Raw genomic sequence first — 26,213 nt, 5'->3', positions numbered from 1 at the left:
ATCCCAGCTCTTGGGTGAGGGAACAGAGGCTCGGAGATGGGCAGTCATCCAAGATGACTCAGAAATGACAAAGCACATTTGGCCAGAGGTCTTCCTGCCTCTGGTTTGAGGGAGTGGTCTGTGGACGCAGCCTCGCAGACCTGCATTGGCTCCTTGGAGCTATAGGACAGGAGCTAGGACAAGTTGCTCCAGGGAAACAGAGGGTCCAGGGCAGCGGCCCCTTCCCACCCACACCTCTTTCCCCAGAGGGAGGACCTGTCTTTGGGACGTTTGCACAGGCTTCATTCCTCTGGACGGGGTTGGACCAGGCCAGGAACCCCATTTGGCCTCTCCTTTTCCTCCCTAACTGCCATGTGTCACTTCCCGCTAACTCGGGCACAGCCAGTTTGACTCTGGCTGGGAGAGAGAAGGTTTCCCCAACCTTGCCTTTTGCCTCAGCTCCAGGCCAGATGCTCTGATCTCCCCCTCTGTCCTCAGAACCACGGTTTCCACAGCAGGCTTAGGTAAGCTGGGCAGTTTTATGATGACATAAAAAAATATTTCTTTCCTGCAAGAAGCTTGAGTGTCATGACTAACTCTGGGCATCTCATTACTGAAGCTCTTCCTGCCTAGGGAGAGACATTTTATACTCAAAACGCACTAAAAAGAGTGGACAGATTAGGGGAAAGAAGCCCAGGTTGAAAGGCACAGCCTGTCCCCGCCCCTCCGCCCCCCCCCCCCCCGCCAGCCTCCCCTCCCCGCACAGGCTTCTGGGGGCAGCACTGAGGGCTACAGCACTCATTGTCAAAGCGTGAGTCTGACCTCCGGCCACGCCGCCTCCATTTCTGTTTTTCTGCCCTTGCCCTCCTTCCTCTTTTCATTCTCATTTTCCTGCTTCCTATTTCTCTCTTCTGCACACACCTTCAGTCTCCCTGAGAGTTCCCCAGGTATTGCGTGGCCCCACAGGGGTGCACTCAGTGCAGAAAATACTTTGATGTGTCCTCTCGAGCCCCAGCTGACTACCTCTGCCTCCCTCTACAACCCACTATAAAGTCTCTGCTTGATGCTTTGAGGTCCAGAGTCTATGAGTACAAAGGGTTGAAGGGTGAGCCAGCGCACACGTAGGAGGAGGGAAACACCCTGCATGAAAGGAGTCAGGTCAATTGCTTCCTTGCAGATCACCTTTCTCTCCAGCCCTGACCGCCCAGCTTTAGGCCTCCTGTGCTAATCTGACCTTGGCAATCTGATTCTGAGTGCTGGTGTTCCTGGTTTCTCCCCATATGTGACATTGGATGAGCCTGATCTCTAGGTAAGGACCAGCCTGACAACCTCTTGCCTGTTCTTGGTGATGCTTCTGCTTTGGTTTGGCATGTTCCACCTCGGACTGCCCCTAGCTCCGTGTCAGCCCTTTGTATGCCCTGAGCCTCTTCTAAAACTAAGCACTATAATGTAGAGGTTAAGAACACAGGCCCCAGTGTCAGACTAGCTGTGTTGGAACCCTAGTTCTTGTCGCTTACTAGTTGTGTAACCGTGGACACATTATTTTGCCTTTCCACGCTTCCATTCTCTTAGCTATAAAGGGCAGGGATCATAATACCCATCTCATGCAGGTGTTGTAAAGATTCAGAGCAATGAGATATAGAAAGGGCTTCTAACAGTGTCTGGAACATGGAAATGGCTCAGTAGATATCAGCCATTATCATTATTGTTATTTTCACCAATTTCCAAATAGGAAAACATTTTCCTTTTTTTCCTAAGATCCAAAAATTTCTTCAAGAAGGTTTTCATAGAAGACTACCTACCCACTGAAGGATCCTGAATCTCCTCAAGATTGATGATAGGAGCCATGTCGGATGGCTCCTACCATGGACCTCTGGGAATGCTGTAATACCTCTGCTTTTTTCCCAACTAGCTCAGGACTCAGGATGTTTTCGGTCCGTGAGCTGCCTTCAGGCCTGTATGCTGATTAGCTATAGACACACCTGCATTAAAAGTGATTTCATTCTCAGATCTACAAATGGCCCCAGTCTCCCCACTTTCCAAGGCCAGAGAAGGGTCATAAGGTCAGAGCTCTAGCACAATTCTGGAGAAAGTTCCCCTGACCTGAGGAGGTCCAGAGGACACTTGACTGTTGGTTGCTAATCCCCAACCCTCACATCCAATGAGCCTATGGGGCTGATAGAGTCTCCAGATGACTCAACTGCAGAACAGGGCTGTCTGTGTGAGCAGGTGGGACTGAGGTTGGGAGAAGAGGGAAAGCAGGAACCAGAAACACCACAAGACCAAACAGATGGAAAATTCTCTTTTGAGAACCTGACTATTAAGTCCAAAGGAGCGTGAGCAAAACCCAAGTGGAATTTAGGCAGATGCTAAAAACCAAGGAGCCCAACCCAAGAGAGCAGGGAGACTGTGTATGGGAGATGGGTGGCAACAGAGATCAGACAGCAGAGAAGTAAGAGAAGCCAACAGCAAGGTGCATAGGCAGAAATTTTGCTAAAGGGGGGCGCCTGGGTGGCTCAGTCAGTTAGGTGGCTGCCTTCAGCTCAGGTCATGATCTCAGGGTCCTGGGATGGAGCCCCAGGTCGTGCTCCCTGCTCAGTGGGGAATCTGCTTCTCCCTCTGCCTCTCCAGCCCCCTGGCTTGTGCTCTCTCTCTCGCTCACTCTATCTCACAAATAAATAAATAAAATCTTTTTAAAAAATTAAAAAAAGAAATTCTGCTAAAGAGCCCCAAACTGCCGTCCCCACCCCCCATATCTCCAGTGTGATATGGAGCCAACTTCAGGTTAGGAGAGCCTAGAAACCAGCTCTAAGTGAGGGCTTAGGCAAGTGGGACAGAATGTGTAGCCTGCTGCTGGGGTTTAGAGCTGGGGCTCCAGTCTCCTTTCCCAGGTTCTGGAAGAGTCAGGGGGGTTGGTTAGCACCACAGGGAGCATGGAAGTATAAAGGTACAGCACAGCGCTTTGACCTTAACTTAGCACCCTTTACCTCTTGGTACCCAGGGTGGTTTGCCTTCCTGTCACCCATCTCCTCATTTTTGGTAATAGCCCTTGATATTCCCTTGGGAAGCCATTTGTCCCTACTCTCAGCCACCACGCTCGGTGTAGAGTCCCCACCTCCAGCCTCCAGAGTAGACCATGTGGCCAATCACAGCACTCTGCCTCCCTGGCCAATGAGATTGGCTCAGAGCAGAGCAGTCACCTTAGGTAGCTGATGTGACTGTAGTCGTCTTGTCACCATGTGGAGCGGAGACTGAAGGATGAAAAAGAACAGAGCAAAGAGGAGAAGCAGAGGGAGACCAGGTCCTAATGGCATCGTTCCAGCAGTGCCCAGAGCTAGCCCGTGCCCCTGGGTTTTGCAGTTGTGTTTACCAAGAAATTCCCTATTAGTTTAAATCAGTTTGGTTTGGCTTTATTATCACTTTCAACCAAGGCATCCTAACTGAAGGCTAAAACAGCTGAAGAGACCTACTTCCGGACCCCACTTGCCCAATGATGTAGGTAGTTCCTGGTTTATTCTGAGGCTATGCTCCCATTGGCCCAGGGCCCGGGTGAGGCTCAAGCTGCAGGTGCCTGACGTTACTGTGGGCACCCTATCAGGCTTGGGTTGGCAGAAAAATGAGCAGACCTACAGAAAACCAGGTTCTTCCTGATGCCTTATATTCTGCTTTCATATCTCCATCTGCCCTTGAAGGAGTTCAATAGGTTGCTACCCTTTTGGACAGTAATGGTTATACTTCACCTTAAAAAAAAATCTATATCTAGACATTTATATTTTATCTATATCTGTATCTATCTATATATGTATATATATAAACTCTTTTTTGCATGGAAGAACTAAGGCAGAGAAAAGTATAAAGATGATCCTACAAGAAGGCATGTCCCTGGGATAATCAGAGTGAGAACCCCAAATCCTTTGAAACTGTTTATGACAAATGGCAAAAGCATCCATTGCTGTTAAATCTCTCTCTACTGTTCCTTCTTACAGGCCCCAAATTTGAAGCTTAGTTAGCATATGCATTAGTTAAATTAGGATAACCGCTGAAACAACACACCTCCCAATGTATAATGACTCAACATAACTGAAATGTATTTCATGTTCTCCTAATAGCATTGGATCGGGGAACAGGGTGGGCTTCTTCTGTGCAGTCACGCAGGGATCCAGGCTGATGGAGGCTCTGTCATCTTCAACACGTGAGCTCCTTTCAATTTCAGCCAGCTGGATGAGCAAAGGAGCGTTATGTGGGAGGCTTTTATGGGTCAGGCTTGAAAGTGACGCATGTAACATCTCATTCCATTGACTAGAGTTCAGTTATGTGGCCATGACTAAATACACAGGAGTCTGAGTGTCGTCTGTGTGCCCAGGAAGGAGAGGAAAACTTATAGTCATCAGTCACTGCTACTGCATCTGATGTTCCTTTTCTGAATTCTGAATAGCACTTTAATCTTGCAATTTCTTCTTTAGTTTTTTCTTGTGGATGTTTGCAATGCACAATAGATTTGGGACTAGAACACCAGCCCTGGAGAAGCTAATTATTTCTTCCTTCTACATTCAGCCGGATAGTCAATGCATATTTGTTGAATGAATAAATGAATTCAATAAGATTAAAAGAAATGGAGCCTGTGAAAGGGAATATATTGTTTATTGGACCCAGCAGTTTCAGTTAACAACTGGGGAAAGTGAGATAGAACTTACTCTTTAGCCCTAGAAAGCTAATTTTTTTAGAATTTTTGCATAAATTGTCTTATTTTACCATCTGAATTTTAATAATACATCAATAGCATAAGAAAGGAGAATTTAAAGAAGTAGAAACAGAGATGCTCTTTCCTATTAAACTCAACTATTATCAAGTAGCTCTTTGGCAATCCTTTGTGTGCTTAAGGAAGCTGCATTTCTTTATCTCTCAGCGCCTCCAATATGTGAAAAGTCCTGGGTTCTCAGCTTGTTCTCTGCTTGTCTCCTTCATGGCTACTGCAGCTTGGATGAGGAAATTCCTCACCAGGGCTTTTTGAGAGTATGGCTTCGTCGTGCAATACTGAGACTTATGCTCATTTTAAAAACATTTGAGGGATGCCTGGCTGGCTCAGTCGGTATTCGGTAGTCGGGTTATCAGTTCAAGCCCCATGTTGGGTGTGGAGAGTTCTTAAAAAAATGAATAAATAAAATTTAAAAAATAATAAAAGTTTTCTTGTTTAGATAGATAGATAAATAAATAAATAAGTAAATTTGACCATATGCTTTTCAAAGTGTTTCCATAGCCAGGGTTTTTCTAGATCCTTCGGACAACTCTGTGAAAGTGGTATGAAGTCATCATCATCCCTAGCCCCAGAAAGGTGACTGGTTCACGGCCTAAGGTGGGCGCAGAGCTAGACTAGCCCCCCGTTCCTCTGCCTTTCTACTAACCCATCTCCTGAAGGAGTGCTGTTTTATTCACTGATAAATCCCCCCCTCCCCACCCCTTCCTCCTGTTTTCTATTTCAGATAAGAAATGAGGGAGGGGCGGGGGGGGGGAGACAAAAGGTCAAGATCAAGATTAAGATGTATCTCTTTCCCTCTAGTCAACAGAGTCTGTTTCCAACCCTGAAAGCGGTCCCCCAGCAATAGATGAGTAAATTGTCCATTCAACTTCCTGCCCACCTTATTTGTCAATAAGAAATTTGCATGGATTTTTCTCATTGTCAACTAAGAGGCTTTCCGTCATTATAGGCTGTCTTTAGAAGGAGTAGAACCTTTCCCCTCCTAACGTTTAGAAAGGTATTTTGAATATAATAGAGCAGGGTTTTGATTTGTTTTGTTTTTTAATGTATGCCATGGTTTCCTCACTTCTATAATTACAGTTGAATCACTTTGTGGCAATGTATCACCAGGGGCTTAAGGAAAGAAACTGGGTTGATTTCCACATAATGATCCAAATAAAAAAGGCTGAGAAATGAGCCCTGAGCCACTAAGCCCACTGCAGTGTACATAACAGGTTTATGTTTAGAAGCGGCCATGGCAAGTTTCCCTGATTTGCGAGCATAAAAATAAAGCATTTTCCTGTGGGTTATTTCTTTCTTTTTTTTTTTTTTTAAGATTTTATTTATTTATTTGACAGAGAGAGAGATAGCGAGAGCAGGAACACAAGCAGGGGGAGTGGGAGAGCGAGAAGCAGGCTTCCTGCCGAGCAGGGAGCCCGATGTGGGACTCGATCCCAGGACCCTGGGATCATGACCTGAGCCGAAGGCAGACGCTTAACAACTGAGCCACCCAGGCGCCCCTTGTGGGTTATTTCTAACCTGCAAATTTTTTCCATAGCCAGATTTGCCTTGACCTCAGGGGTGAAACTTGAAACTTCAGAAAGAAATGCTTCTCACTAGCAGTTCCCATGATGCTATCAATCCCATTGTAGGACCAACAATTAATTATAACAATAAGAAAAACATTATTCATCCAGGCCTCCCTTCCTGCTCTTAAATTCATAAAACTTCCTGCCACCCGGACAGTTGATGTGTGCGTGTGTGTGTGCGCGCGCGCGCGCGCGCGTGCGTGTGCGCGTGCGCACAAACATGCACATGCTTAAAAAAAACCTGATTAAAATTACAAAGTACACAGTGGAAAACTCTAAAAGGAAAAATAGCAAATAATTAAAGTAGCTACATAAGAGTGGTGATATTAATGGGGGATGGGTCTTTACTCTTTTTCTAATTATATTGCAGTTTTATTACTTAACTAAAATTAATATTAATTCAATGTAAAAAGTTTTAAGTACTTTACTCTTCACTGTTTATTGAGTTTCTACTATGTGTCAGGTTTTGTTCTGGGTGCTAAGAATACAGGGAGAATAAGACACGGTTCTTTCATAGGAGCTCTAGTCAAATAGGGGAGACAGGTCATAAACAGGTAATTATATAAATTTATTAATCAACGTATTCAACAAGTATTTGTCGAACACCTACTTTGTGCCAAAAATGTTCTGAGTGCTGCGAATCAGCAAGGAACAAAGCAGGCAAATGTCCTTGACTTCGTGGAGCTTATATTTGAATTGATTTAGATACTGATTCATTTCTTTTTTTTAAATTTTTTATTGTTATGTTAATCACCATACATTACATCATTAGTTTTTGATGTAGTGTTCCATGATTCATTGTTTGTGCATAACACCCAGTGCTCCATGCAGAACATGCCCTCTTTAATACCCATCACCAGGCTAACCCATCCTCCCACCTCCCTCCCCCCCAGAACCCTCAGTTTGTTTTTCAGGGTCCATCATCTCTCATGGTTCGTCTCCCCCCCCATTTCGCCCCCTTCATTCTTCCCCTCCTGCGATACTGATTCATTTCTAATTAGCATGAGTATCACGAAGGGAAAGTACAGGGGACCTGACTCATCTAAAAGGTCAGAGATGACGTTCCCAAGGAAGTGACATCAAATAAAATCAGGTTTGGCTTTGCCCTCCTGGACTAAGAGAGCTCCCCTAGACGGCAGGAAATCCCCTAGGTGACTATTTTCTGGCAGGTGTTCCGTGTTGAGGTCTGTCTCGCAGGTCCATCTGCTGTGGAGGTGCCTGGTGCGAGAGATGCCTCCCATCCCAGGCTGGCAGTGGAGAGGGATCTGGAACCAGATTTCAACTAGTCGCCACCGTCCATTTGTGCGCCAGCACATTGTGTCTGGGAAGTCCTGATACAGAAAAAAAGCAAGGCCATCCTTCCCTCATAGTGCCAACAGTAACTAATGGACCTTTCTTTTCCCAGATGGGAAACCTGGAGCTGAGAAGACAAATCCAGCAGGAGCCAGAGAGGCCTCTGCTTCGCTGGTCTGGAGAAAGCAACTGCTCGATTTTGGGTCTGCCCCTCAGAAGGCAGAGCTCCGGGTCACCAGCCTAAACCGCTTAATGCACATCACGCCCGGTCTACTTGGAAATGGCTGAAGGAACTTAAATGGAACATCCAACCTTTGTCCTCAGCCCCTAGACCACAGGTAAGTATTTAGGTCTGTGTAGTATCGATCATGCCTCCCACCAGCACCAGGAAAAACGTTGTGAAGCAAGTCAGCTTTCCAGTGACAAGGAAGTCATTCTCCTAATCCGCTCTCACTGGACAATCAGGTTGACAAAAACCATTAAGTTTTCTGAGATTAGAAATTCACTGTCAGAGGGAGCCATGTATAGAGTTTTCCACTCCATTACACCCAGGACAATAACCAGAGGCCAAGTGACAGGAAAAGGCTGGGGTCTGTCTTTTTAAAGTTTCCTGTGTCCTTGGGTGGAGGGAAATAAATTAACAAGTGCCTCCCTTTTGTAGGACATGGGATATATATTATCTCATTAATCAACGCAACAGCCTAGGAGGTGAGTTCTGCTGATTGCATTTGTTAGAAGAATAAGCTGGGGCTCAGCATGTTTGGGTCACTAGCTAAGATCACCCAGCTATTTAAAGTGACATGGGGCTGCGAATCAGAATCACTGGGCTGGAGGGGTCCAGAGGCTCATAACCTACTTTCTTCTAAGCAGAACCACTCTTTAGCCATCACGGCCTGGTTCCCTCTGAAAGATACCATGGCTCTGGGGGCACCTGGGGGGCTCAGTCGGCTAAGCATCCGACTCTTGATTCCGCTCAGGTCATGATCTCAGGGTCCTGGGATGGAGCCCCAAATTGGGCTCCACGCTCAGCGCCGAGTCTGCTTCAGGATTCTCCCTCGCCCGCTCCCTCTGCACCCCCACCACTCACATGTGCTCTCTCTCTCTCTCTAAAATAAATACATAAAATCTTAAACAAAAATAAGTTGCCATGTTCTGCAGCAACTGGAAGCAGGCTGGTGCTGTGGCGAGGACCACAGACTATGGCAGATTTATGTCCACGTGTCAGTTCTGCATCTCGCTGTGTGACCTGGGAAAGTTCCTTCACCTCTCTGTCACCTTCTCCCCCATTCATGAGGAGACGATAACCTAAAAACACCTATCCCTTAAGGGCTCTGGGGACTAAATAAGTTCACACATGTAAAGCGTTTAGCCTGAAACGGGCAGGTCCTGAAAGGAATCCGTGAGGAATAGGAAGTGGCTGTTTCAGTGATGTTTTTCCTCTAAGTTTATGTAACCACATCACGGAAGGCTTGGGAAATAGAAAGAAGAAAAAAATCACCCATATTCATAATGACTATTATCATTATGGTATAGTCCTTCCAGTATTTTTCCAATGCATTTATTTATTTTTTTTCTCCACAGACAGGAGTGTTTTTCTTTGCAGTGTCCTGTTCTTTTTCGCTTAGCATTATACTCAAATCATTTATTCCATTCACAGTCTTTATTTTGATAACTGTACAATAGTCCATCATACGGATGTGCCACAATTTAGTTCTTTGTTTCTCCACTGGCTGATATTTTTTTGTTGTTTTCAATTTCCCACTATTATAAATTATGCTGGCATGAACATTTCTGTGCACATAGTGTTTATACATACCTCTATCTGAACATTTACCACACTGGACGGCAATGCTCTATTTATATGGCTGTCTTCCTGAAGAAGACTTGAAGCTTCTATCCTATTTTCTAGCTATAACAGCTGTGGACCAAAAAAAAAAAGACTCGAAGTTTCTGGAAGGTAGGAGTAGGTTTCCTCTTCATTGTACCTCCAACATGTGGCTCTGACACTGAGTCTGTTTGTTGACTCAAAAACTTTCCCCCTGTTTTGAATTTTGGTTTTGGATATTTCTTTAGGCTAGATTTCCAGAAATGGAATTAGTGCGTTAAAATATATGTCCTTTAGGGGGAGGTGTTGGTAGTGAAAGGGTTCAATAATCAGAGTATTACCAAATTGCTTTCCAAACAGGTTGTACTAATTGACCCTGCTACCAGTTGATGCCTTCTCACTGTCCATCAACTTCATGTTTTTTGTGAACAAATTAAGGGGGGGAAAAACGTCTAGAGATAAAAATAGCTGAAACAGTGTCAAAGAAGAGAAGAACAAGGTGGAAAGACTTGCTTCACCAGATTTTTTTTTTAAAGATTTTATTTATTTATTTATTTGAGAGAGAGAGAATGAGAGACAGAGAGCATGAGAGGGAGGAGGGTCAGAGGGAGAAGCAGACTCCCTGCCGAGCAGGGAGCCCGATGCGGGACTCAATCCTGGGACTCCAGGATCATGACCTGAGCCGAAGGCAGTCGCTTAACCAACTGAGCCACCCAGGCGCCCACACCAGATTTTTAATACATATAAAGCCACAGTAATTAAGTATATGTGGTATTAGTACAAGGACAGACAAATGGACCAGTGAAGTAAAACCAACAGCCCATAAACTGACCCATATATACACATAAATATTTGCTCTATGACAAAAATATCCTCACACAACAGTGGGGAAAGTATCCTTGAATAAATGGTGTTAGGAAAATTACATATACATGAATGGAATTAGATCCCTACCCCACACTCTGCACAAGAAGTCAATTCCAAGTAAACTAAAACCTAAATGTGAATAGTAAAATAATAAAACTTTGAAAAAATAAAGGACAATATCTTCATGATTTCAAGGTAGGGAAAGGTTTCTTTTTTTTTTTTAAAGATTTTATTTATTTATTTGACAGAGAGAGGCAGTGAGAGAGGGAACACAAGCAGGGGGAGTGGGAGAGGGAGAAGCAGGCTTCCCGCCGAGCAGGGAGCCTGATGTGGGACTCGATCCCAGGACCCCGGGATCATGACCTGAGCCGAAGGCAGACGCTTAATGACTGAGCCACCCAGGTGCCCCTAGGGAAAGGTTTCTTAAACAACATACAAAAACGTTTGATAAGTTTGACTACATTGAAATGAAAGCTTCTATTCATTTAAAAACACAATCATAAGATGAAAAGGCAAGCCCCAGAGTGAAAGAAGGTATTTGTAACACATATCAACGACAAAAGAATTGTATCCAGAATGTATAGAGAAAAGGACAGGTAGCCCAAAAGGGGCAAAAATTTGAACAGGCATTTCCTAGACCAGAAATCCAAACAGCCAATAAATACTTGAAAATACGCTTAACATTAATAATCAGGAAAATTCCAGTTAAAACTACAATGGGATATCACTGCACAACCAACAGATGGGTTAAAATTTTAAATCTGACAAAACAAAGTGTTGGTAAAAATGTAAAACAATATCCTCCACTGCTAATGGAACTGTAACACAACCATCTTAGAGAACTGGCGTTGTTCAGGGAAGGTGCTACAAGGACTTATTCTATAACACAGTAATGCCACTCAAAAGCATGCATTCTAGATCATGTATCAACACAATTTTTTTGTAAAAGACCAACAAGTAAAACAGTCTCTGCCACATCCATTCAACTCTACCAAGCATTGAAGCAGCTACATATAGTACATAAAGAAATTGGCACGGCTGTGTGCCAATAAAACTTTATTTACAGACACTGAAATGAGAATTTCACGTGACTTTCATGGGTCATGAAATAGTATTCTTCTTTGAAATTTTTTCAACCATTTAAAAATGTCAATGTATTCTCAGCTCACGGACCATACAAAAGCAGGTGGTGGGCCGAGTTTGGTTTGTGGGCTACAGCTTGCCAACTCCAGCTCTCCAGTGCTCCTCAAGGTGTGGTGCAGGGATCAACAGCCTCATTAACACCTAAAAATTTGTTGAAAATGAAAATGCATGGGCACCACCCTAGACTTGCTGAATCCAAATCTTTAGGGAGGAGGACCAGGAATCTGCATTTTAACAAGCTCATGTTCATGCATGCTGAAGTCTGAGACTCAAAGTTGCAGAGACTCATACATGTGTGCGCAAGGATTTACACACAAGAATGTTCAGAGCAGCATTATGTATAGTAACCTCAACCTGAAAAGAACCCAAATGTCCAGGAACTTAAAAAAAAAAACTGTCCAAATGCAGCAAAATAGGTAAGTGGAATAATGGAATAATATTCAGGAATGAACATGGACAGAGTCTTGTGCAAGATGGATAAACACTAAAATGATAACATGGAACATGGAAAAACAAATCCAGACACACAAGAATATGGACTCTGTAATTCTGTACAACAAAATAAAGTTCAAAATCAGGCAAACTAAATTATACCATTTGGAGGTGAATCCCTAAGTGACAAAACAGTCAAGTGAGGCAAGGAAGTTATACTCATTTAAGTCAGCATCATGATCTTTGAGGGGAAAGAAGGCAATGTGTTTAGGAACAGACACACGAGAGGCTTCTTGGGGGCTGGCAATGTCCTTTTTCTTGACCTGGGTGATTGCTGAGTATGTACTCACTTTATGATAATTTGTTAAAGTGTGCCTTTATGTTTTGTGCACTTTTCTGTAGGTGTGATGCATTTCACGATAAAAAAATTTAAAAAGGATATTAAGTGTCGGGAATGGTGACTTTCTGAGCTAGCCCTGTGTGTGGAACCTGCCAGATCCACTTCACACCTTGACTTCCCGCTTGGCCGATTCCCTGTAGCCCACCCAACTGCAAGTTGCAAATTTATAGGCCAACTGAGCCCAGATGGTTTCCTGTGATAGCTGCTAGGGGCATAATAATGAATACACGTCTCCCCACACGTTCCTGAATGCGTTTTGGCAGGATTTTTACTGCAGGCAGTAAAACCTTGTTACAAAGTCCCTCACTGTCTCAGGGGCTTGGCCATGTTGTGGTTGAGCCATATCGCCTCTTGTTACAGGCAGCCCGTCATCCTTGTCTCCCACATAGCATCCTTGAGAGCTGGCTTTCTCTCTGTTGTCCTACGAGGCTGTTTGATTGATTGTTACTAATAATCATTGCATTTCAGAAACCCTGATTCCTGTCCTCACAGCTGGAACTTCCTCTATGCACTAATTGGAAAAACATCCTCCGGGAAATGGGGCATCTTTATTGAGTCAATCTTTGGCGATGACTATGTCAACTGGCAAGATGAAGTTTATAGCACGGAAGTGAAGGTTCTGAAACCCTCCAGTGCACTGGTCCCAGGCCTCAATCTAAGAAGCTGCACTGACTTGAGCCTATCCCCCTATGGAAAACACTAAGGGTCATATTAGGGAAGGGCTAGCTTGAGAGGCTGTGGGTCAATCCATAAGCTCAAAAGCCATCCCAGGTAGTGGTCCCCCAATTTTCTTCCCTTTCTTAATTATGCAGCTAATATTCAGGGATACTGAATCTTGAAAGATCATATTATTATTAAAGATCACACATGGTAAGTCTAATGTGTATAATCAGGGATACTGAATATTAGCTGCATAATTAAAACTACATTTCCCAGACTCCCTTGCAATTAGATAAAGTCACATGAGGAAATTATGACTAATTAGAAAGCAAGCAGAAGGGGTATATGGAGTTTCCATGAAGGTTCCTTTAAAAAGGGTATGCGTCCTTCTTCTCCCTTCCTTTCCTTGCTTTTGGCTGGAATGTGGCTGGAGATTTAGCAGCCATTTTTGAACAATGAGGTGACTTTGGAAATGGAGTCCATGCCAATGGATAGCAAAGCACTGTACCTTCCTGGACTCTTGCAAAATAGAAATTTTTTTTTTTAAGGTTTTATTTATTTAATTGACAGGGAGAGAGAGAGAGAGACAGCATGAGAGGGAACACAAGCAGGGGGAGTGGGAGAGGAAGAAGCAGGCTTCCGGCTGAGCAGAGAGCCCAATGTGGGGCTCGATCCCAGAACCCTGGGATCATGACCTGAGCTGAAGGCAGTCGCTTAACCAACTGAGCCACCCAGGCGCCCCAAAATAGAAATTTTTAAATCTTGTTTAAGCCATTACTTTGGGAGATTTTCTGTCACTTATAGTTGAAACTAATCTTAACTGATATAACAGCATTTTTTTATAATGGTAAAGAAGTAGAAGCAACCTCAGTGGTCCCTAAGAAGGAATTGGTGAAATTTGTTCACTCATTTGCTTACTCATTCATCACATTTTAAATGAGTGCCTATCACATATTTGGCTCTGTTCTAAGCATTGGGGATATAGTGGTAAAAAAAAAATATTGTCTCTGCCCTCAAGAACTTTGTTAGAAGAGGAAGCAAGAGGTATAAATAAGTGGACAACTAAAACATAGTTTAATTAGTGGAACCATAGAGGCTGAGTAGTTTAAAAAATTATTTTAATGAGATAAGGAAAATGTTCATGGCATATTGCTAAAAACAGTAAGTTATTAAAGATCATACACGGTAAGTCTGATGTGTAAAACAGCATATATATTTGCATAGAGAAAGAACAAAACTAATGTATAATTAGTCTGAACACCTTGAACGACATTTAGCAAGCAAAAAAGAAATAGTTAATAACTGAATTTATTTCAAGGTGGAGGGACTATTTTTTTCCTCTGTATTTTTATTTATATTTTTTTAAAGATTTATTTATTTGAGAGAGAGAGTGTGAATGGTGGGAGAGGAAGAGAGTCTCAAGCAGACTCCCTGCTGAGTGCAGAGCCTGATGTGGGGCTGGATCCCATGACCCTGAGGTTATGACCTGAGCCTAAATCAAGAGTCGGCCACTTAACTGACTGAGCCACCCAGGTGCCCCTTCCTCAGTATTTTTATATGCTTTCCAAATGTTAGCCTCATAATATGTATTACTTTTGTAATAAGGAAAAAATATCAATGTGAGCAAACAATGTGCATTATGAAGTTCAGGATCAAGACGAAATGTGTAGGGTCGTGATTTTAGTAAGATTGCAAACTAAGTTGTGCTAAACAGTCTTAACCATCTGAGCCACCCAGGCGCCCCTGTGCTAAACAGTCTTAAAAAGAAACTCAAGTCTGAGGTCTGAGGTTGGCCTCTCCCTAGGGGGAGGGCACTAGAAGGGTCTGGTTCTCCGCCCCATGCCCTGTCTGGAGCATGCAGGGAAGTTTGCCCAGGGCTTTGTTCTACATTTTTAGTGGGGCAGGACCCACTGCAGCCAAGTTATTAAGCACTAGCCCTATCACTTCTCTTCCCATGGCTCCTCTCTGCTGGGCCTCTTGCCCAACCATCAAAGCAGCTGTTGTTGTTTTGTAGCGGCTAATTAACTCCACACTGCATGAAGCCAGACGCTAATTGGCCCACTCACTTAATCAACTTTAATGTCTCTCTTCTGGTGGACCCGGCTGCTGCTTTTTGTTCCCCTGATCACCAACAAATGCAGATCCAGAGGAGTGGCAATAATGGCCTCCAGTGGGCACAGGCAGCCTTAACCCTGTCCCCTCCCACAGGGCAGGGGCAGAGGATCACTCTGACCGTCAGTTAGCTCAGTGGACATACTCTTAAGTTCCTGATCACTGGAGCATCTTGGGACCTGAGCTTATTGCTTCTCTTCCAAACATTGCACGATGATATGAGTCATCAGATGGTTGGTTCCTCAAGGAATTGACCTCATCTCTGTCTGTTGCTGACACATATTTAAGGCTCTAAAACCTAACTAACTTACACAATTATTGCAACTACATTTTCCTGAGTGTCTTTTGTGTCGCAGATGCTGTGGCAAGTCCTTTCCAACGCAACGTGAACACAACATGGCTCAGGGTAAGTAAGCAATACATACTCTTAACTGAATGAAGAAGAAACATCACTTATCCCCATTTGTCAGCTGAAGAAACTGAGGCAACAATAATATTTACAAATGTGATTGCAATGAACATGTATATCATTTCAATCACAGCCCTGAAAGATTAGGACCAAGAATTATTACAATCCTCATTTTGGGAAGAACTAGAACCTTCCAGAAAGAAAAGTGACTTTCCTAATGTCATGAAGTATGATAAACAGAATAATCCCCCCCGACCTCCCAAGATATGTATATTCTAATTCCCAGAACCTGTGAATATGTTTACTGACAGGGCAAAATGACTTTGCTGATGGATTAAGTTAAGATACAGAGATGAGGAAGTTATTCTGGATTATTTAGTTGGACCTAATATAATCACAAAGTTTCTTGTAAGAGGGAGAGAGGAGGCTAAGAATCAGAGAAAGATGTGAGAATCGCAGAGGTCAGATAGGAGAGAAGATGCTACGTGGCTGACTTTGAAGACAGAGGAAGGGGCCATAAGCCAAGGATTGCAAGCAGCATCCAGAAGCTGGAAAAGGGAAGAAAATGGATTCTCCCCTGAAGCCTTCAGAAGCAATATGGCCTTGCCAACACTTTGACTGTAGACGTCTGACCCCTAGAGCTGTCAGAGAATATATTCATGGTGTTTTAGGTTACTAAGTCTGTGGTAATTTGTTACAGCAGGTATATGAAACCAATACTGATTTTGTTACAGCAGCAATAAAAAACAAGTACACACTATAAGTAGAAGAATTAAAGGGCTTGAATGTAGGCATCATGACATGAAATCCCTTTCTGAGTGAGTTGACAAGATTCCCCTCTACCTGATCATTATGTGGTGATTTTGAATGCTAGCCTCCCTTAAGATGAGGACAAACTATGTATGTGGGTCTGTGGGCCTGGCCTCTCCTTGCAGCCCAGCTGGCCCTCTGCCCCTTTCCTAGTCCATTCCACCCTTCTTTTCCTTCCTCAAGCATCTGAAACCCAGCTGCACAATATACCTCATCTGGGGGAAGCCATAGTTCTGTCTCTATCTGCAGATCAGCTGTGGCCAGGGCCGAATGCGTCACAGAGCTTGTGGGGGTTTGGTGTTCAGGACCCCGCAGAGCAGCGTGGTTAGGCTCTGACCTTTGAATTCTACCTACGCCCCTTACTTTCAGTGTGCCTCCCTGTCATCTGCCACTAACAGGGTTGTTGGGAGAATGAAATGACACAACCCACATGTCATGCTTCGCACAATATCCAGCAATGATAAATACTCAGCAGACGTTGGCAATAATAACACCATGCAAACTGAGCTCCTGGCTGGCAGACCCCTGAGGCCCACCCCTAGAGCAGCGGTTCTCAGACCGTGGCATGCATCAGATTCACCTGGAAGGGACGGGACCCCACTTCCAGCGTTTCTGATTCAGTAGGTCTAGGTGGGACCCAAGAATCTGCATGGCTAACACATTTCCAGGCAAATGGGGATGTTGCTGTGCCAGGGAACATACTTTGAGAACCACCAATGTAAAACATAGAGGCAAGAGTTGTGCTTTCTATATTATTTTCCCCCAGTGCCCAGCACAATGCCTGGTACATAACAGGCATGCAACAAATATCTGTGGAATGAATACATTTTTTCCACCGTCTTCCTGAGGCTTTAAATGTCCAGGAGGCTGCCCTTCTCCATAAAAGAATTCCATTCTCTATCTTTTTTATCACCATCATATTTACTACAACTTGGCGCTGACAATCTCCTCTTCATAGACTCCCTGTTTTCCCCTTGAATACCCTCCATTTCCCCAGCGAGTGTCTCTCCCCTGGATCTCAACCTTTTCCATTAACTCCATGCACTGCACAGCCTGTTCCAGGACATCAAACTTTAATTTAAACAGAAAATAATCAATAAGCTTAGCAAATTGCCCATGGCAACCTCTGCTGAGTGAATCAAAGGGTTTTATAGGTAATTTAAAGGGTGTCCTCACTCATCCCTCAAGGTAAAGCTTAGCACATTGACAAGAGCTCTTTTCCACTCTGGCCCAGGATGCTCTGGAATAAAATGGAAGAGAAAGGACTTAGGGTTGGGGTTGGGAGTGGTTGGGCCAGGCAGGAATGGTCTGTCGTTTAGGATTAAAAGCTTCTAAGAAAAAAAGCACTGACCTCTGATAATGAACCCAATGTGAGAAAGGGTTTTGCTTTTGTTTTTTTTTGTTGTTGTTGTTGTTGTTGTTTTTGTTACAGGCAACAGAAACAGACTGTGGATAACTTCAGGAAATAAAAGTACTGTCAGGCTAGGAGGTGTAATTGACAAAAAAGGCTAAATTGCTGGGTCTCAGAAATAATAGAAACCGGAGTTTGCTCTTTTGAAGGTGTTGTTTGGGGATGTGCCTGTATTTTGATCCAGGATTCATATTCCGAGAGAGCAGCTGGGGCACGTGGCCCTCCCTTGGCCTGGGGGGGATGAGTCACCATGATGGACGGTCCCACTAGGAAATGAAGTGGAGAGGAGAGCTAGTTCTCCAGAGGAATGCCGAGGTAGAGAATCTAAAGAATGGAACTGGGAAAGCTGGGCTGGCAAAAACATGTTTCCACTATAGAACTTGGTGGAAACACTATAGATCTTTGTGGTTTTGACTGATCTTTTTCTCCAAACAAGAGTGGCCAGTCTAGCCATGTTTATGAGATTCTGGGGCCTGTGCAGGACTTTGAAGGGCCATCAAATGCATGGCCTGGTTATCTACCCAAACCAGAGAGCTGTCTATCATTTTCTGAGATTCTCCCCAGACTCCTCTGAGAAGATTGCCCGACTTTTAAATCCTTACAGACAGTTCTCTCTTCAAGGGTGATATAAATATTTGACAACCAGCACACCATGGGAATGGGCTAACCAAAACTGTCACAGCAGGAAACAACCCAGAAGACCAAACTGATCCATGCCAACTGACCATCAGTCCAGCGTCTTCTTAACCTAAGTGGGACATTGAAAGCCTGTTCTGAGCTCCACAGTGGACGCCCAGAACAGCTCCTCATTCCTTAGGAGAAATACTGGGGTCTTCTTTCCTGAGTTTCCCAGACCCATGGCTTTGTCAGGGACTCCAGAATTTGAAGTGGCAACTTAGGATGGATGCCGCCTTCTTAACAGAGAATGCCACGCAGGCTGCTCTTTTCTCCTGTTTATTAAACTCTGGGGCCATTCTGCCTGAGTTCAAAACCCTGCTCCGCTACCTACCATCTTGGAGACCTCCAGCAAGTGATTTATTTACCCTCTTGGAACCTACGTTTTCATTTGTAACAACAAGCTAATAATAGACCCTGCCTTGTAAAGGATGAAGAATTACATGAATTAAAGCCTATAAGGTGCTTAGCATTGTACCTTTTTTATAGATGGTACCCAACATATGTTGGCTGTTGTTGTTATTACATTATTAACATTTATCTTCTGAAAACATCAAGGGCACAGTATCCTTGGAAACCATGTGTTCAATCCCTTCCTTGGACAGAGGAACAGTGAGGTCCTGGGAGGTTGTCATTTACACAAGGCCACACAGTCAGTTGGAGCCTGTGACTATGACCCAGCCTGTGGCAGCTGAGTGGGTAACATCTGTGCAGAGTGGTCTATGGACCCCATGCACGGACCAAGAAGGTAGGGACTTCTAGGGGTGGCATTGGAGGCCTGGGAGAGCCGAGCATGGAACCTGCCTCGCCATTGGCTGTGAATTGCACCTAGCTGTCCCAGAACCTCCTCGCCACCCCTGGTGAGGGTGGGGGTGCGGGTTAGCAGGGAAGGCAAAGTAGAGAGTGAAAGCCTCCAGGGAAGCAGAGTCAGAGAGTCTGGCTTTTGTCTCTAACTTGGCTTTATGCTAGCTCCATCCTGCTGGGAGTAACTGGCACTTCTGACTGCCTTTATTCTTCTCTAAGTATTTTTACATAACCTATCATTTCATTTAATCTCTGCTCCACCCTGTGAACTAATTATTATTATTAGTCCACTTGAGAAATGAGACAGAGGTTAAATGACTTGTACTTCATCCTTCTTTTAAAAAAATTTTATTATGGAAAGTTTCAAACCTGCATAAAAGAAAATGAAAATAGGATCACAAACCTCCATTTTCTATTCACAGCTTCAACAATTATCCACATATGGCCATTCTTGTTTTATCTATGTACCCCCACCCCAACATTGTTTCTCCTTCACTGTAAAGCAAATTCTAGACATCATAACATTTCATCCATAAATACATCACCAAATGATAAGGACTCTTTTTAAAAGATATCCAGAGTACCATAATTCTTTTATAATATCAAGTAGCTGATCCTCTTTTATGGTTCTTTTTTTTTTTAAGAAAGAGAGGGAGAGAGTGTGGTGGGAGAGGGAGAGAGAGAATCTTAAGCAGGCTCCATACCCAAAGCGGAGCCCAACGCAGGGCTCGATCTCACAACCCTGAGATCATGACCTGAGCCAAAATCAAGAGTCGGACACTTAAATGACTGAGCCACCCATGCGCCCCCCTCTTTTATGATTTTTATAGAATATCTTAATTGTTTTCTTAGAAAAGCAGTCATTTCTTTTTCACTCAACTTAGTATCATAAACATTTTACCATGTCATTAAATATTCTTCTAAAATGTAATATTTAAGCATGCGTGATATTGATGAATCAGTTAATTTATTGAGTCAATCATGTTTTCAGATTTATATTATTTCCAAATTTTCACCATTAAAAAGTACTTCCAATGAACACCTGTGATAGACCGTAGGTGTCTCCAAATATCCGTACCCCCCTCATTCTTTAGGATAGAACCCCAATTTTATTTGGTGTGACAAAAGATAAGCTAAAAAAGAAATTCATTTCCCAGCTTCTCTTGCAATTTAACTGAGGCCATGTGAGATCTAAGTAGGCATTTTGTGGGGTCTCTGGGAAGGCTGCTGGGAGGAAATTGACTCGGCTGGGAAGTGCTCCATTTTTGCCCTCCTCCCCTTCCTCCTTCCTACTGCCTGGAACACAGGTAGAGTTGCTAGTGGTCCAACACCATCTTGAACCATTAAAATGGAAGATACACTCTAAGGTGATAGAGCAGGAAAAAAGCAACCTGGATCTCTGATGACCCCCACGTCAGAGGTCTGCTTACTTCCAGACCTCCAGTGGGTGACAAAGTAATAACTCTTTTATTTAAGCTGCTGTAAAAGTTTATCATTTAGTGGGACAGGAGAGCAGAGTGAAGAGAAGCTTTGAGGCTGGCACATGGTGGGCTTCACACAGAACAGCGAGAACATGATGTGCCTGGAGCAGAGTTCTAGAGTGGAAAGGGGTAGACATGACATTGGAGAGGAGTCTGGCAGCCCATGGTGAAGATATCCATTCTAAGTGTCCTTTGTGCCTCACAGTGGAATGAAGCTTTTAAAGTTATTCTGAGAGGGTTACTTGACAATGTCACCACAGTGCCTGCCACATGGTAAGCATTTACTATGTGATAGTTCCCGTTGTCGTGGTTATTAATAACAGGGTGAGAGCGTTGAAAGAAAATGGGACCAGGACTCAGAAAAGCAGGGCTCCACTCCTGGTTTTAGAAGTCACCAATCTCAAGACACTAGCCAAGTATCTGCTTCTTGTGATGTCAGTTTTGTCATATGTAAAATGGAGATGCAAAAATGTAACACCAGGTAAATGACTGCCAAATTTACGTGAACCTCAAAACTCCCTGCTCAAATGGAATATTGAATAAGTCAAACATGCCCAGTAGACATGAGTGGAGTGATTGTGGTGGAGGGGGGTGTGGGGGCCCTGAATACTGTTGCTCCCTGTTGCGTCTCCTCTTCCTTACCATGGCAGTCCCTCAGGGGGCTTCTCAAGGCGCTGCAGAAAAACCACTAGACTGAGGTTGAACATCATGAGTCACTAGGGAAACACAAATCAAAACCACAATGAGACAGAGCACAGAGGATTTTTAGGGCAGTGAAACGACTCTGTACGATACTACAATGGTGGCATGCATGTCATTGTACATTCGTCAAAACCCAGAGGATATGCAACATGAAGAGTGAGAGCTAATGGAAACTATGGACTGTGAGTGATAATGGTGCATCTGTGTAGGGTCATCAATTGTTAGAATGTACCAGTGTGGTGGAGGATGTCATAGTGGGGAAGGTTGTGTATGTGTGGGGATAGGAGGTAGATAGCAACACTCTGGACCTTCCTGAAACGGCTTTAAAAAATTAAAAATTAAAAATTAAAAATTAAATTAAAACATTTAAGTTTATTAATTTAAAAGCCTTTTTTAAAAAGCACAATGAGAGGGGCACCTGGGTGGCTCAGTCGTTAAGCATCTGCCTTCGGCTCAGGTCATGATCCCAGGGTCCTGGGATCGAGTCCCACATCAGGCTCCCTGCTCGGCGGGAAGCCTGCTTCTCCCTCTCCCACTCCCCCTGCTTGTGTTCCCTCTCTCGCTGTGTCTCTACCTTTCTCTGTCAAATAAATAAATAAAATCTTAAAAAAAAAAAAAGACTATATCATCTGATACAAAGATGAAGACCACAGGGGCGCCTGGGTGGCTCAGTCGTTAAGCATCTGCCTTCGGCTCAGGTCATGATCCCAGGATCCTGGGATCGAGCCCCGCATCGGGCTCTCTGCTCGGCGGGAAGCCTGCTTCTCCCTCTCCCACTCCCCCTGCTTGTGTTCCCTCTCTCGCTGTGTCTGTCTCTGTCTGTCAAATAAATAAGTAAAATCTTAAAAAAAAAAAAATTAAAAAAAATAAAAAGCACAATGAGCTACCACTTCATACCCACTAGGTGGCTGTAATTTTTTTTAAAAAACAAGACAAAACAAATGTTGGAAAATAACAAGGGTTAGCAAGGATGTGCTAAGTGTGGTATATACATGCAGTGGAATATTATTCATCAATAAAAAGAAATGAAGTCATGACACATGCAACAGCATGAATGAACCTCAAAAGCATGATGCTAAGCGAAAGAACCCTGATGCAAAAGGTTACATCTTGCACGATCCATTTACATGGAATATCCAGAACAGGCAAATCCATAAAACAAAAAGCAGAAAGCAGTGGTTGCCAGGAGCTAGAGGAAGGTGGGGGTGGGGTGGGGTGGTGGGTGGCGGAGCTGGGGAGTGACTGCTATAATGGGGCTAGGATTTCCTCTGCAGTGATGAAAATGTCTTAGTACTAGATGGAGGTGATGGTTACATAACGTTGCTAATGTACTAACTGTCTCTGAATTGTACACTGAAAATGGTTAATTTTATGTTTTGCAAATCGTATCTCAGTTTTAAAAACACCAGACTAGGAGCTCTCTAAATTCTCTCCAGTTCCAATGCTCTTGCTGTCCTGCCCCATGGCCATGTGTTATCTGTAATTTTGAAGCGGGTTGGTGCATGCTAAGACCCAAGAAGACTACCAATAGCCCTTACCACCATTATTCCCTCAGAGCCCTTGAGGGAAAAAAGCCCCCAGGAAAGGTAAGTTTTAGAAGGATAAAGTACAGAAAGCACCAGAGCATGAAACACAAACAGAGTATGAATATAGCATAAACAGGGATGGGGGGTGATAGGTACCATAATGGAAGGTCCCTGAATTTGCCAGACTATTTCTGGGAGTAATGGAGATAATTATGCAGTTGGAGGATTAAGTAGGGAGCTATTCCTACTCAAAGCCAAAGGGTTGGGCTCTTCATTGCTTATAAAGGTTGAAAGAAAAGACCCTCCCGGGCTTCAAGGGGTCTGCAGAAGGATGGGAAGAGAATTCTAGACCTATGCTGTCCAAAATGGTAGTCACTAGCTACACGTAGCTCTTGAACACTTGAAATGTGGGTAGTCTGACATGAGACGTGCCGTAGTATAAAATACATACCAGACTTGGAAGACTTCGTTTAAAAAAAAATTTTTTTTTTTTTAGATTTTCTTTCTTTATTTGAGAGAGAGAGAGAGATAGAGATAGTGAGAGAGAGCACAAGTGGGGAGAAGAGGGAGAAGCAGGCTCCCCGCAGAGCAAGGAGCCTGATGCGGGGCTCAATCCCAGGACCCCGGGATCAAGACCTGAGCCGAAGGCAGACACTTAACTGACTGAGCCACCCAGGCGCCCGGAAGACTTTGTTTTAAAAGAAAAGAATGTAAGTATCTCATTAATCATTTTCATATTAAGTCTATGACAAAATGATCATATTTTAGATATATTGGATAAAATAAATATATTGGATAAAATATTATTAAAATTAATCTCACTTTTTTTTTAACTTTTTTATGTGGCTACTAGAAATTTTAAAATTATGTATATGGCATTATATTTTGCTTGGACAGCACTGCTCAGTGGACCATTGTATTACTCCTCCAGGGCAGAAGCGGCGCTGTCCAGAGTCTCTTGGCAGAGACCACCCAGCCTAAAGCACCATCTGGGCATTCAAGCTCCCCAAATAACTGCTGGGGAAATGTGGGCACGTCTTATCCCAACACAGCACGACAAACAGAACCCATTAAGCAAAGCAAATTTTGCTTGTGGCCTGGATACAGACACAGGTGCAACGAAAGCTTCAAGTCTTTTTAAGCAATTCCATTTTCTCAAAAGGTTGGTAGGGCCGTATGCATAGTGTCGGGGCAAGAGGGAGGTCCCGGCATGTCCCTCCCCAGCATCTCAATATGTCTCTCAGAGTCCCAGAGGGAAAATTGTGAAATGTTTATTCGATGGCAGGGTGAAGATTGTACATTTTCTATCAAGAATGAAAATAAGAACAAAGATCCAAATAGCCAATCCCTCACCCGCCATTTTAGTCACAGTCTGCCTGTGTTTTTGGCCGTGTTACAAAATGAAATAAATCCCCTTATAATCCCTCACACTGGCTCCAAAAAAAGTATTTTCACAAGCACCAGAGCAGACCCTTTGGGCATTTCTTCCCACAAATGCTCATCTCTGCTCAAACCTCTTCCCCACCCGGCCCCCCACCCCCTGATCACATCTTTTTCCAATATGGTGAACTGAAATGATTCTGGTGATGGCTATGTCAAATGGGGATGGGAGGGGGTGAATACAGGGAGTGGTCCAAACAGGAATCCCTCTCATAAGCTCAATATCCTCCCCAGACTCTTCTTGATCCTTCCCAAGTCACTCACCTTTGTTGGTTTCTTCTTCCAAGCAACACATCCAATTTCCTGTTTTATGCCTGGCAACATCCCCCCGCATTGAGGTTACCTAACACTTCACGTAGTTCTTAGGGCCTTTGAGCAGCATGACCCTCCCCCTTAACCCTCACCCCCATATCTAGCTCAGTATAACTTCATGTAACACTCAATAAATATTTGTTGAATGACTGAATGAAGTTGAATCTGGTATTTCCCAACTCCGATAAAATAGAAGAAATCAATGTTAGCTTTTCTAGCTAGCTAGAGAAACAGGACAGCTATATAAAATGATCTGAAGGAAAAATTGCATCCAACATTTTACTTCCAGGTCTCTGAAGGAGGCTGTTATAACAATGGACTATAAATACAGGGTGAATGCTATATCTGTAAAGAAGCAATTCTAACAGTGGTCTGGAAGAGCCAAGAAAATCCAGCTTCTTCTCCCCGAATATATACACAGGTGCTCTGGGTGGAATGAAATCCACTTAACTTGATTTTATGGACAGTGATTCATGCAAACTCAGTTCCAAACTGCTCAGCACGGCTCAGTTAAATAAATTACAGCAGGAGTAAGCCAGCCAGCAGTAAAGGCAAAAGACAGAAAATAAACTTGAGGTTGAGGACTGAAATTTTAGGTGCCTGTTGTGCCAGAATCACCCTTTCTTCTGGGGGTTCTGAAGGGACCTCAGTGGTCTTCAAGGTCAAGGCCCTGATTTGACTGATAGGGAAACTGAGGCCCACAGAAGATGGAGTACATGTCCAAAGTTACATAAAGAGTGACTGGCAGAATCAGGGTTCCTGGGTCCCGGATCAGAGCATTTCTTCATTTCATCAGGCTCCTGAATGGTTCACTGTCCTAGTGCCAGGCACATCGAAGAGACTTGATAAACATTTGTTGAATTAATGAATGACTGAATCTGCTAGGCTGGGAATAGCGAGTCAGTCTGAGGGTTAGAGATAGGAAGAAAGATCGAAGATGACCTTCTAGAAAAAATACCCATGTGTTTAGATGCTCAGTGTTCCAACTCCCACCTGGGGAGACACAACCAGCCCCCTACTTTGGCCTCCTCTCTGTTGTGTGAGAGGCCTGCCACAGTGCTCCATCCCTCCCATTGGTGGACAGCAGTTCCTTCCTTCAGGACTAGGGCATCACTGCCCAGGAATGGAGATACATCAACGGGGATGAGTTTGCCTCATTAACGCCTTAGTACCTACTGTCCCTGAGCACACAATAGTACTATAGTGACCTTCTTGGGGTGTTCTGTGAGATACCATCGCATCCTTATAATAAATTGCCCATATCTTTTTTTTTCTAAGCTAGCTTGAATTATTTTTCTTCCTTGTAACCAGAAGATTCTCACACAAAATAAAGGCTCTTAGTAACTGACACAGCGGATAGATCGATTTAAGGTATGGCAGTTTTCCAACATGGCTGCAAATTCTTTGACAATTGTTCCATCAAGAAATGAAGCCTACCTACCCTCCCCTTGAATCTGAGCAGTCTTGCAACTGTCTCAACCAATAGCGTATGAGAGATGTGAAGGTAAAGATGAGGCCTGAGGATAAGCCATGAAAGGCCATGCAGCTTTCACCTCATTCTTGGAACACTGAGCTACCACATGAAGCCATCATACTGTGGACAGGCTA

The 26,213-nt window shown here is 43.8% G+C and overlaps 1 long non-coding RNA gene across 3 annotated transcripts; it reads left to right on the top strand.

The window, feature by feature from the left end:
* Nucleotides 1–24,775, top strand: LOC145716155 (uncharacterized). Of its 3 annotated transcripts, XR_014138606.1 has the most exons (6): nucleotides 1–503; nucleotides 7,709–7,934; nucleotides 12,732–12,879; nucleotides 15,392–15,441; nucleotides 22,764–23,563; nucleotides 23,785–24,630. It is a non-coding gene; the product is annotated as an uncharacterized LOC145716155 (long non-coding RNA). The 3 variants fall into 3 exon arrangements; XR_014138607.1 differs by lacking the exon at nucleotides 22,764–23,563 and having other exon boundaries at nucleotides 23,785–24,775; XR_014138608.1 differs by lacking the exon at nucleotides 12,732–12,879.
* Nucleotides 24,776–26,213: the final 1,438 nt, after the last annotated feature.

Source organism: Leptonychotes weddellii, chromosome 11 (genome assembly GCF_054177405.1).
Source record: "Leptonychotes weddellii isolate Sample4059 chromosome 11, ASM5417740v2, whole genome shotgun sequence".
Classification (NCBI taxonomy): Eukaryota; Metazoa; Chordata; class Mammalia; order Carnivora; family Phocidae; genus Leptonychotes; species Leptonychotes weddellii.
The sequence above is the reverse complement of the archived record's forward strand: the minus strand, read 5'-3'. Positions and strand labels throughout refer to the sequence as shown.